At 45.3% G+C, this 13,034-nt stretch overlaps 1 long non-coding RNA gene across 1 annotated transcript in view; it reads right to left on the bottom strand.

Annotated features, from left to right (window-relative positions):
• Positions 1-13,034, bottom strand: part of LOC135281386 (uncharacterized) — a 270,224-nt gene that overhangs the window by 10,476 nt on the left and 246,714 nt on the right. The window contains exon 7 of the long non-coding RNA XR_010348041.1: positions 4,751-4,805. This is a non-coding gene — a long non-coding RNA (uncharacterized LOC135281386). The remainder of the gene's footprint in view (positions 1-4,750; positions 4,806-13,034) is intronic.

The following is a 13,034-nucleotide window of genomic DNA, read 5'->3' as shown; positions in this document are numbered from 1 at the left end:
ATACTGATGACAATGATAATGAAAAAAATAATGATGTTTTAACTCACCCATCAAAAAAATTTATTCACCCTGAGAGAGTAGAAATGTGCAAAGCTGGTGGAAAGATATACTTACCTTGAATTTATAAACTGTTCCTCAGATAAAGAAATACAGGATGAGGAGTTGCCTCATTTACATTCATTCATTCATTCACCCTTGGCCATTTTTTCAGCCAAGTGGATGCAAATTCTTTGAAGCCATTAGAGCTGACAAGAGAGAAGCCCTAAACCTGAGCCTGTTGTCATTGTCTACACATCTGAGGTGATTCCCTGTGCACCCCAAGAGCCAGGGACACCCCCACTCACAGCAGCCTCCAGGCACCCTCTGCAGCCCATCCAGGGCTTAAGGTGGGAGGGAAGGGCTCAGGACCAGAGGTAAGAAATATTTCCTTGTGGGCCTGCCTTATGTCAGTCTGCTTAACAATCTTTCTGCTTAACAGAAGATGAACAATCTTTCCTTACTTCAGTAGCCACATGGCAGATGAAATAGTAGGAATCAGATGATAATTTCTAATCTGAGAAGGCAATTCCAATGCACATGGTTCTTGCTGGTTGATGTCCAGAGGAGTTTCATGTCCTGTACTAGAGCTTTGCCATCAGTTGGGTATAAAACATATAAAAAACCCAACAAAAAAAGAGATTATTTACCCTTGAATTCACATGCTGAAAGACCCCGAAGGAATGAAAGGCAGCAGGGGAATCAAACAATAAGGGTTGTGGGGAGGAGATCAATTTCACAAGGAAGATGTTTCTATTTTGGAATTGTTTCATATCACAGGAGAGGCCCAAGCTGGTCAACCTGCCTGGACACAGCAGAGCAGAAGTGATACTTGAGCAGCCCATAAAGAAGAAAGCCTGGCTGGATAGGGCACTTCTCTTTTATAGGGCAAAGCACAGGCATTTGCAATCAAAGCACACACATGGGCATTCAGCCTGAGATTTACTGAAGACAGTGGTGTAATGAAAAAAGGAGAGAGCACACGCTGAGCTGTGTGTGGCTTTGTTTTGTGGACAGTCACAGCTCAAGGAAATGGAGGTGTGAGTGAGCACTTTTGGGAAGGTTGCTGTGCTACAAGACATATTCCTCCAAGTGTTTATGTCTGCCCCTTCCTAGCTGCAGATAAAGGACAATTAAACCATTCCATGACCTTGCCTGGCATTAGCCCCTGACCTCACCTGGGTACCAGAAATATGCTTTAATGTAAACAGACACACATATTTAGCATTTAGCCACATCAGGTCTAAATTCCAGCTTTTTATCCCTGTGGTATGGTGGACTTAGGCAATTTGCCACTGCAAGGAATGAGAATCCCACCAGCAAATTGCTCCTTGCAGCGCCCAGCAGCAGACCTTGTAAATGACTATGATTGAATTTGTTCTAAATTAATTCAGAAGCGTGTGGGATTTTAAGACAGAAGAGCTGATCACCGTGCGGTTAATTGGGCCTGCCCTCTCAGCCCCACGCCCCGTCAGGCCAGCTAAGCAGCTGTCCCAGCAAACAGAGCAGGGATGCCAAGGAGGCCAGAAAAGAGCCCTGACAAGAATTTAAATGAAATAAAATTGCCAGACTCTTTGCACTGCTGCCTTTGTTGGGGTTAGGTCTGCAAAGACCTTGGACCAAATGCCAAAAGGAAGACCAAGCCCAATTTTTGTGGCATTTCCAGTTTGCCATCTTGGGGTGCTCCTGCTCTGGGCTCTCTGGGGAGCAGCCTGCACTGGCAAAGTGTGCCTGCTCTGACTTCTGCTGTGGTTCTCACAACAACAGGGCTTTGGGACCCATTTGTCCTGCTAGGAATGGGGATGAACAGAGCAAACCACCCTCAGCATCCCCCTCTCCTGTGCTCAGCTCTTCTTTTTTGTGCTCGGTGTCTCCTGGCTGCTCACACTCTGCACGCTGGGGCTGGGAAAGAGATCCCTAACCACAAATAACTCCTGCAAATCCCACAGAAGTGCTGGGGTGTGACAGAGGAGCAGCACTGAGGTGTGCACAGCAGGAAGGCATTTGGGAATGCTGGCTGTCAGAGAGAAGTGCTGGGGAGGGGAGCTCTGCCAGCCCCAGGGGCCCTGGTGCTTTATGTGCACTGCACTCCTGGATGAGGCTCCCGGTAACAACCTGCCCAGCAGAGCCTTTAAAACAAATTATGGATGATAAAGCAAGAATCCAAGGTAAATTTTCAGAGCTGATGAGTGAAAAACAGCTCACATCTTTATGTGCCGGCTGAGCACATTTAGGGGAGAGCCACTGGGGTGCAATAAGCATGATTCCACACTGTGTCACTTTTAGGAGTAAAACTTCATAATCCTTGGCAACTTCTGCATGCTAAAGAGCAGGGTTTGAAAAGTTAGCACACACTGAAACACTTCTTCCCTCCAGGAGGCCATTTCTGCTCAGGTAACTCCTCCCTTGGGGGCTTTGAGCCACACTCACCTGCTGTGTGAGGACAGTGGGAGCTGGGGCTGGGGCAGCTGGGTCACGGACCAGCAGGTGCCTGGCAGGGCCACCAGCCCCACTCTGGGCTCCCTGGCTCGGGGGACACCAGAAATGCAGCCCCTGTACGAGCCATGCTCACGTGGTTCTCTGCTTCTGATCAATTAAATATTCCAGAATTCTTAATTTTTAGGCAGCAGCTCACCCTACACTAATTAGTGCAAATGGGAGGGTGGGGAGAGGGTGGGGAAAGCAGAGTTTAAACACTACAGTGACAGATGTGTTTTATAGGATCTAATGATTCATTCTGAGATGCAATCATCTTTTCAAATACTATTACCAGCTACTGTTCAGGTGCTGCCTGTTTTCAGGGCTGTGCCCATCACAGGGCAGATCCAAACACAATTGGAGATATTGCAAAGACTTAAATGCCTTTGATGTGGGACATAGCTGACATGTTAAGAAATAAATCTAATTAAATTCTCTTATATGGAATATTTGTGAATACAGGTACACAGAATGTTCTGTGAGGTGACTGTGGTTGTGGTTCAAACCCAGCTGCAGTCTGTGGTTGCTGGTGAGCCACTGGTGAAATTTCTGCTTAAAAAAAACCCAAACAACAAACAAACAAAAAAAAACCCCAACAAGATTTACAAATAACCTTTCATGCTTTTGGCTACTTGTCTATCCTGTGAAATGTTCCAGCAGCCAGTGTGACACAGTGTGCTGAAACCCATCTCTTGCACACCAGGACACCATTATAGACACTTTTCAGACATGAACTTATCTAAAATCATAAAATTGTTTTTGAATATTTTAAACATATTAGAGAAATTGATTATTTTCTTACCCATGTTTCACATGTGGTTTTTGTAAAATCTAACAAAGCAGTTTTTAGGGAACAAAATCCAGAATCGTCAGACTAGAGCTGCTCTGTAAAATCTCTCAAACGGAGATTTCAGCTCAGGAATCCAGATCTTCTTCAATCCAGCTGTCATTTTACTTTCTCTACCTTGCCAGTATTCTGGAGGTGTTTTGTGTGCAACAAGAAACAGGCCACAATAAAGTCTATTTCTCCAAATTACTGCACAGTACTACACCCTTTGGGTATCTCAGACACTGCTAGGGCTGTATATCAGAGTCTTTCAAAACCCAGAAAGATAATTGAGCCAGCACTTCAATTTAAGTGACAGAAAGTTCATTTCTTTCATTCCATTCTTTAGTAACAGGCATTCTTAGATGGCATCACACCCCAAATATACTTAATCCAGCTTGTTTTCTGCAGGAATAGCAAGGAAGAGGTGAGCAGAAGAGAAAAAAGGAGCCAGAGGCCATGGGTATAATGTGGCAGCACATAACTCTCCCCATAATTTCCAATGGAAAGCCAAAGACTCCAGCCAGCTCTAAGGAAAGCTGCTAAGCCAGGGCTGCAAACCATCACACTTCAAAACCAAGCACCCTCCCAGGGTGGAAATTCCACATCCAGAACCTGCCTTGCTTGCTGGGTGGCAGCTGGGCCCAAAACAACCTTTGGCAATTGCCAGGTAATGCAGTTAAGCTGGTCTTTGCTCCAGTTTCATCTGCAGTGGTAATTAATGAAAGTGACAAGCAGCAGACACTCTCTTTGCATCTTCTCTGAGCGATTTGCCACACAGAGGGCACATCACTGCCTGCACACCTCGCCTACCACCATGGTGAATATTTATACAGATTTGTCACCATGAGCTAGCATGATGTTGCAGTAATCATTAATCTGCTCTCCAGTGTTTAATTGCTCTTATCTGCTGCTGCAGAGAAAAGGAGCAGTTCATTAGGCAGAGGCAGCTCCCCAGCAGCATCCCTGCTCTCACTCTGGCCAGAGGCTGGCACACCCCACTCCCTCCCTCCCTCCTGTGGCTGCAGGGATCCACGGTCTGGGGAACGCTTGTGCTGGAAATCTGCTGGGTTTGGGGTGTCTGTGGCATCCCCCATGCCAGGGTGGGGCTGGACAGGCAGAGCTGTGGCTCTGGGGCAGCAGGGCTCAGGTGAGCGCAGTGCTGGCCACACACCTCCCCTTGCCTCCAGCCAAGCCTTGCTTTTGCTCCAGCCTGCTCAGCCTCATCCCCCTCAGCCCTGGTTTCCTCCTCAGCCTCACGATGCCTCACCCTGACCCCTGGGGACCTGCCTTGGGCAAAACCCAAACCATGAGGCACGAGATTGGCTGCCAGCTCCTGCTCCTCACGCTAAGAATGTGAAGTATGTGCCTGCCAAAAATAACACTCCCATGTACACAGATACAACTTACCACCAGACAGGAAAAACCCAGCAGCTTCCCAGCGAGAGGTGTGGATGTGGCTCTCCTGGAACAGAAGGAGCAGAGCAATGTGATATCTACATAACTGAGTTTTCTCTGCTGCGTGCTCCAAATGACACCTTTTGCTCAGATGCCCCCAGGCACAAAGAATCAGGGTGGCTGGGATGTATAAAATATCATGTTTAGTTTTGGGGTAATAATATGTCTTTCAAATGAGAATGGTCTATTGCTGCAAGCTTTGAAGAAGCAGCCAGTGCACTTTTTAAAGCCCAAATAGGCATTTTATGATGCAAAGGATAAATCTGTCAGTAAAGATACTCGTAAGTCAAGTAAATACAGCTGTTCTCTTATGTGAGGAGCTAGATATTACTTTTGTGGGGAAATTGTGCCATTTCTTAGTAATGAGCAAAGAAAGAGGGAAAACCACGGAGGTAAAAATGTAGGGAATTTTTTTTTACACTGTGGAGCAGTGAGGTGCAGCCAGAGGTAGAGTGGTGAGGGTTGGGCTCTGACACTTCAGCACCAGCATTTGGGGTGTGTGGTGAGAAGAGGATGTGTAAGCTGTCACCTCCAAAACACAGAATGTTTGCACTATACAAACTTCAGCTGATCTTTCAGAGCAGCTCCTTTGAAAGTTGTGATTCCTCAGGTCTGTGGGAAACACAGGTGTGGTATGAGATTCACCTGTAAGGGACAGTTTAACACTGGTTTAGCTAACTAATCTTTCAACAGTAACCATGAAGACACAGCTGTGTGGTCCCAACCATGATAATTTCCAAAGTTGAGAAGAAAAGAGAGGAAAGGGATTAACATTCAGGCTCTGCAGCTGGGAATAAGCAGACAGAGGGTTCATGATGCAGCAACACAGGAGCCTGTGCTGGAGCAGATGTGTGGTGGAGAACAGCCACTTCCAGAACTTTGTACATGGACATGCAGCTGCCCACAGACACAGACTGGTGTAACCCATCACAGAATGGGAGCTGGGAGGAGCTAGGCAAAGCTGGCATGCCCCTGTGGCTCTGGATGTCTCATGTGCTTTGTGGTTCTGACAATAAGAAATAAATACTGATATTTTTATGAAGATACTGTTTTGTAATTCCATGTCCCAAGAGGGACTTTTGCAGTATTTTGGATGAGAAAAGAAAACTCCCAAAAATCATCTTAGAGGGACAGAACCCTGCTGCTCCAAGTGGAGGGATGTACAAAAAGCCACAAAAAACCCTTCCTGTTCAATACCAGACTGCAAGATCAGCTATAAAACTGCAGGATCAAAGGTCTGTCTAGCTCAGCATCCTGCTGCTGGCATGGGCTGATACGTGATGCTGAAGGCATCCTGCAAGGGCAGGATGGTCCTGAGCAGTCTCCCTTATGTGCTGTTCCCATTCTAGGCAGTGCTCTACTTCCCCTGTCAGTGTTTGAGCATCTCCTGAGCCAGCAGCTGCCTTCAGCCCACAGTATGGAGCCATACCTGTACCTTTTATGCCTGGTTAAATTCCATCTGGAGCCACAAACAATGGGTTTGTGGCAGCCTCAGGGAAGGGCTCCCAGGCTTTGGTTGTGTGTTACACCTAATGAGATGTGTAGAAGAAACCTGAGTTGCAGTTTCTCATCTCACCTGCACCAATGGCTTGGTGAGCATGTGCTGTGCATTCCCAATGATCAGGGCTTCAGCTGGGCCTGGAGTCCAGCTGGGCTCTCCCAAGAGACACTGGGAGAGCAGGGGAGTGTGCTGGGCTGAGCCCTGCTGGCTGTCCCTGCCTACCTAACTGCCCTCTTCACCTCCTCCACCAGGCAGGAGAGAAACGATGGAAAACTTATGGTTTGAGATAAAGAAAGGAGATCTCTCACCAATTTCATGGGAAAATCAGATTTAAATTGAGGGAAATAAATACAATTTATTGCCAGTGAAAATAGGTTTGGACAGTGAGAGCCAAAGACATCAACCCCTTTTCCCAATCTCGGTCTCACTCATCCAGAACTGCCCTGGTCTGTGGCTGGTGAAACCAGAACACTGGAAAATGTCCTGAGACAGGCAGCTGAAGGAGCAGAGTTTGGGGGTTAGGTTTCCTGTGTTGGGCATATTCTGCTTAATCTCTGAAGGTTTTTCATGTTTAATGACCTCCTGCCCTCCTCTCTCTGCCCTCTGCCCCAGAGCTGACTTTGCTGAACTCCCAGCATAAATACCAGCCCTTGGATTGGCACCAGGAGGTTTTCTCAGGAAAAGCCACTTTCTCTGGCACAGCATTTATGTTGGATTGCAAAGGAATGATAAATGGTATCATTATAATTACAGAAAAAGGCTTATTCTGTGGACTTCCCCCTTTTGCCACCATCCCTTCCCAGTGAGCTCCAGCTGTCCCTCGTTCTCCCTGTGCAGGCTGGAGGACACAACCAGGGCTGGATGAGCTTGTGGAGGAGATTCCCAGGAATGAGGCTTTAGCACAAGTTTATTCAGGATTATTCCACCTTCCACAGTAATTGACTGTGCTCCAGTGCTGCAGGGTTTGTTCCTCCAGAACAACTCTAGAATAATTAAACAATAAGAGAGAAGAGGAAAAAAACCTGCAGAGTTAAGTGAGCTTTGAATGTGTGCTGGTCCTACAGCTTTTTGCAGCCCCAGTGCTCCCTAAACTGGGGCAGCAGGCAGGACACACTCAGTCCCCACTGCTCCCAGAGCCTCTGATGTACTGATGCTTCAAAAGGAAAAGAGGAGACAATGACAAGTCACTTCCATCAGGAAGCAATTCCGTTCGTGTGGTTCTGAATTGTGTCTGCAGCAAAGAAATCTCATCACAAAGCATCTTTAAGCACAATGAGCAACGGAGGGGATGGAGAAATAATGAAACTCAAACTGATCTACTGTAACTCTTTCAAGTGTGCTCTGTTAGGGAGAAGCCTAAGTAATAAATTATCATCATTTTAAAATTTGAAATTGAGCTATCTTACAAGTATTTCCTGTTTACAGTTCTTGCCAGCAAACAAATAGCAGTTAAAATCTCCAATTCTATTCCCTTCACTTGCTCAGTGGTTTTTCAACTGAACAAATTTGAGATGGGTGTACCTCCTGTCTGAAGCTTCCACCCAAAGATGATAATTTCTGAAGAGCTTCAGAAAAAATCAGGATAGCAGCTTTTGAGTTATGTGAGGGAATGGGAAAAAATATGCTTTTCCCATATGTTGTGATTGAAATGTTGCATTTGCATACGTCAAAACCAGCTGTAGCTATAAAATTTTTAACTTAGCTTGATTTATTGCCCTTCTTGAGGAAGGAAAAACAACAAAAGATGTCTCAAGAATGATCCATTCAGTGGATTTTGAGTTAGGACATGAATGGTTGCGTCCGCCATATGTGCAGCTGCAGTATTTTCTAGTGGGGTTTCCTCAAAGCTCTTCAACAAGAAGGTTTTAGCCTGCCTGGCACATACATCCAGGAGTTCTAGATGAAGATGACAACCTTAAAGGACACTCAGAACTAGTTCTGCTCTTAGAAATAATATAATTTCCTGCAATTGTTTATTATCAGTAGTGTTTAAATGCTGGACAGTCATTTAGCTTCAGGCTAAGATACTCTTGAAATAGACTTAAAAGTATCAGTGTGACATGTCACACACCCTGCCCCAAAGACCTTGAGTTGTTAAAAGCAGATACTTGGAAGGATGTGTCAAATAAGGCAGGGATGGGAAACATAAGGAGAGAACTCAGCACCTGAATGACACCATTGCCTGTACCAACAGGAACCATTTAATAATTTCTGTGAAAGGAGTGTACTTTGCTCTCAGATTTTTTTTGTGTTGGGTCTTGATTTTTAGTTCCCTCTACCCTAGGAAGAAAAGAGTCTTCCATTTCTCATCTTAGATACACCTTGGAACTGGTGTTCCTTTCCCCTCCCAGTGTGCTGTGAGAGGAGTCTCCCTGCACATAAGAGATTCCATCCTGTTCTCTCTCCCTGGCACTGCAGTGAGATAGGAAATAGAGCTTTACTGCACAGCAGAGGAAATTTGGTCCTGGTGAAGCAGGAGACAAAAATTTCCATGCATTTTGGTGGGTGAGCAAATCACACAGAAATGGCTGAGTCATTTTACTAGTCTCTGAGGAGTGCTTTGACTTCCATAAGGAGACAGGTTCATTAGTGCAACATACACATTTGTTTACCTGTGCACTAAAAAGTTTCCATAACATTTTTCAGCTCTACCACTTGTTCTAAATAAAGATCTCATCACTGCCTACACACACTGTCCCACCTGTGTCCCTAAGGGCTGCAGCAAGGTCCCAGTTTGTTATCAGCAGGAGTCAAAGGTGGACACTGGCATAATGCTGGAAGTAGGGGTTAAAGCATGATACAGTCCTTGTCAGCAGCAAGATTACAGAATCACAACCTGAGCAATTTCAAAGAGGGAAGCAGCCCACACGTGGCTGTTAAAGACAATATTAGGTTAATGCTGAACTGAAGGGAGCCACGCCGAGCTCCCGTGGCAGGAATGTGGTGCACTTGTCCTTGCCATGTGTCAGGCTCTGACAGCCCTTGTCACCTCCTTGTCTCAAAGACTTCTTCTGCAAATAAAAATCTTGCTGAGGTCTGAAAAGCACTTGTGGTGTGCCTGGGAGCACTTGGCTGCCCTGGCTGCAGTGCTCAGGGGACACGAGGCACACACGGCTGGTCCTGGGACTGCACTGAGTGCAGCTCTGTCTGTTTGGCTTTCTGTTCCCCACCCCATGCTCGGCAAGTTTTGCTTTTGCTGGCAAAAGTTGTTTTCTTAGTGTCAAAAAACGAGCCAAAGTCTACAGTGTAAAATGATTTTTTTCACCTCTCTCACCTTTCCGTGGCAATTGGCAGGATTTGCAGGTTTCACATTACGTGTCAAGCTGCTTCCAGAGGCTCCGAACTCCCAGACTCTTAAAAATCAATGAGCTAGACACAGTGAAAGCTCAGGAATTTCTTGCTTCATCACGTACCACACAGTATATAATGGTTTTTAAAAGAAAGAAGCCAACACAGGTATACACAAACCTACCCAGAATTACAGCTTCTCTACATTTTGGAGGGCTGAAATTTTGGGGAACTTGACAATGTGTCTGGCTGCATTAAGGCCAGATCTCATCAACACAGAGGTTACCAGGTAGGAGCTGTATGTGGGGAAGAGGTAGCAAACATACTCCTAGTTTTGTAGCCTTCCTCAACATTTTGGATCTGTGGCTTGAGTGGAAATAAGGGAGTCTGACAGGAATAAGTATGATACCAGCAGTGCTTTGTCAGTATAGAGGACCCATTGTGCTGGAGAAGAGTTCTGGGGAGGATCACAGTCACAGTGGGACTAGTGTGATAAAAACCCAAACCAACCAATAAAATAAATAAAGATTTTATAGAAACAATATAAATATATAAAACAAATAATTAAAAATATTAAAATTTTAAAAATTCATTATGATAACCTAGAAATAGAGCGGAGTCTAGTCTGTTCAAAATAATCTTAGGTAGATTTCAAACATGAACCTCATACTAAAGAAAGTAAATGAGATTATTTGGAAGCACTAAGCCTGGTCAGATCAAGATCTCCAGGGAGCTGGGGTGAGGTCCCCACCTGGAGACCACCCCTCTCTGTACCCACTGGAGAAGGAACTGGGGCATTGCTGCCTGTCTTTATCTTCTGGTACACTGGGAAGGGACAGGATAATCAGCATGCAAATGGTTTGAAAAACACCCCAATGGCAGGCAGAAAATGCTTATTCACCCATCTTAAAAGAGAAAATCCCAGCAACCTCTTTCAACAAAATGTGTTTTCCTCTTGGTGGAGTAATGAATCACCATTTATTTACATATGGGAAGTAGCACCTTACAGTAAATGGCTGGAAGTGGGGACTAATTTGAAAGTGTCACTTTGTGAAGGGCACTGGTAACATTTGTGAAACATTCCAGTTTTTGACCATCTGGCAATGTTGAGGGCTAAGCTAATGTATAAACCTTGAGAGACCCCATTTGTAGCAGGAACTGCTTTAGACTTCAAATTTTAATGGAGTGAGATCTCAAATCAATGCCACCCTAATAACACAGAATGGATCTGGGCCAGGACACAGTGCTGTTTATACTGGCTTTCTCTGAAAGGCCAGAATTACAAATACAGGGGCTAAATCTTTCTCTCCTAAATTGAAAAAGATCTATTAATAATGATTGTGAGCGAAGAGAAAAATCTAGACCTCTCCAGAGAAAAATGAACTGGCAAATTCAACTGGGAGGTCGTCAGCTTAAGCTTGCAATTGCTGCCTAAAGGGGCTCTCCTTCAAACCTGTCAGGAAATTCTTTCAGCTATTCAAAAAGTGTCTGCCTGGATATTGCAAAAGTCAGAGTTTACCCAAAGAAAGGACACAGGGAGGAAGACGTGAAGTTTAGCAGTGAATCCAAACCCAAGTTTGATGATTTAGCACACAGGGAGTAACCTGGGGAGGCTGCTGGCCTGGCAGGTGCTGGGAAGTGTGGGAGGAGAGCCGGGGCTGAATGGGCAGTGCCAGGGCAGGTCTGTGCCCTCGCCTGCCTCAGTTTCTCCGTGGCAGAGCAGGAGCAGGGACAGCGACCTTGGGAAGTCTTTCCCTTGACTCCAGAGCACACCAGAGATGGAAAGTGCTTGCTGAGGGAAAGTGCCGCTATTTTGGGTGGAGGGAGGTGAGGCCTGAGCAGCTGAGTGCCTTATCTGCAGGCACACAGCGAGGCAGAGCGGCCAGGAATAGCACACGGCTCTCTCTGCAACAGATAATGCTTAATAAAGAATTTAAAACAGCAATTAAGGGCACACTCCTACCGACTCCACATTAAATGAGGAATCCCCTGGCCTCCTTGGGAAGCAAATACAGCTCGGAGTGAATTAGGGCTGCAGACCTGGGACCTAGAGGACTGCTTGGGATGAACCGTGTCACTTGAAGTGTTTTAGCAAGCGAAAACCAAAGTCAGTGCTGAGGATTAAGATTTGAAAGTAAGTGCTGACATACTGAGGTCCTTGGAAATTTTGTCTGTGAGGAAATCTACTGTATAATTAAATTTGCAGTTTCCTTAGTGGGACCATCATTTCCTTCCATGAACAAAAAGATAAATTTCTTAGATATTCTGTCATGGAGTCTTCTAATGTAACGAGGCTTGACAGACTGAATAAGTAAGTCCGCAGCTTTTAAGAATAATCTTTTTGATAGCAGCGATTCCCTGAGATGATAACCTTCCTAAAGACAACTAAGGAGTCCAGCAATGAGCTGAGAAGCGTGCTTTCGCCAGCCACAGAGGAATTGCAGTCATGACCTTGTCCAGACTCTCTGACAGGATTTTGGCAATGACTGCAGGAATTGGAGGCTCGAGAGGAAACGCAAACTTCCTGGTCAAAATGCCAGCAGATAAGTAATTCAGCGGGAGTCCCCGGGCTGCACTGGAGGGGTGAGGATGCCAGCACTACATTCAGATGAGATGAGAGCAGTGGTGTCATCAGAAACGTGTCCCACACCTGAGGCAGCCTGAGAAGAGGTTGCTCACAAAGACCTTTTCTGACACATGGCTGTGACAAAATACCTGTAGATGATTTTATTCTTTCTGTGATGCAAGTTAGCCAACAACTTTTAAAAATTAACCTATTTGTAGGTTAGAAGATATCAAAGAATTCTACATTTTCTTCCTCTGGTATCTCCTATTTGTAGCTGCCATTTATATGGACAGGACTGCTGCCCTTCAGACACCAAAGCAGTGGTTACTGTTTTTACTGTTGGGAAAACCTCACTGGAGCTTTATTTTTTAAATTCTAATTTATTCAGGCTGGATGAGCAGCCTTAAGTCTTCGAGTAAGAAGGTTTAGCAGTCCAGGTTTTTCTTTTACAGGATTAAATTATAGAAAAATTCAAACCTGCTAACTGTGTCCACCAAACTAATCACAGATAGGAGTCAACAATGGAACAGAAATCCTTTATCAGCACGTGTGTGGGTATGGGCTTATGAAAATATGGGGCTTGGGGCTCCCACACAGGCTTTTAGTTCAAGAGCAATTCATGGCTACAGAGAGAAACCAAACTGTTCTGCATCTCTTCTGCCTCTCCTCTCCCTGACTCACTGCAAGGTCACCCCAAGAGGCAAAGCAAAGAATGAGTGTATCCATGTTCCTCCACATGCAGAGCATCTGCTGGGAAGTGGTTTTCTGCAAGCACAAACTACAAGTATCTATAAAGAAACAAGCTATAAAAAACCATCCATTTATGCCAATTTATGTCCAGATTCACTCATCCTTTGGTTGTGCTTAGAGGACCCTCCTTG

This window comes from Passer domesticus, chromosome 15, assembly GCF_036417665.1.
Source record: "Passer domesticus isolate bPasDom1 chromosome 15, bPasDom1.hap1, whole genome shotgun sequence".
In the NCBI taxonomy this organism is placed as follows: domain Eukaryota; kingdom Metazoa; phylum Chordata; class Aves; order Passeriformes; family Passeridae; genus Passer; species Passer domesticus.
The sequence above is the reverse complement of the archived record's forward strand: the minus strand, read 5'-3'. Positions and strand labels throughout refer to the sequence as shown.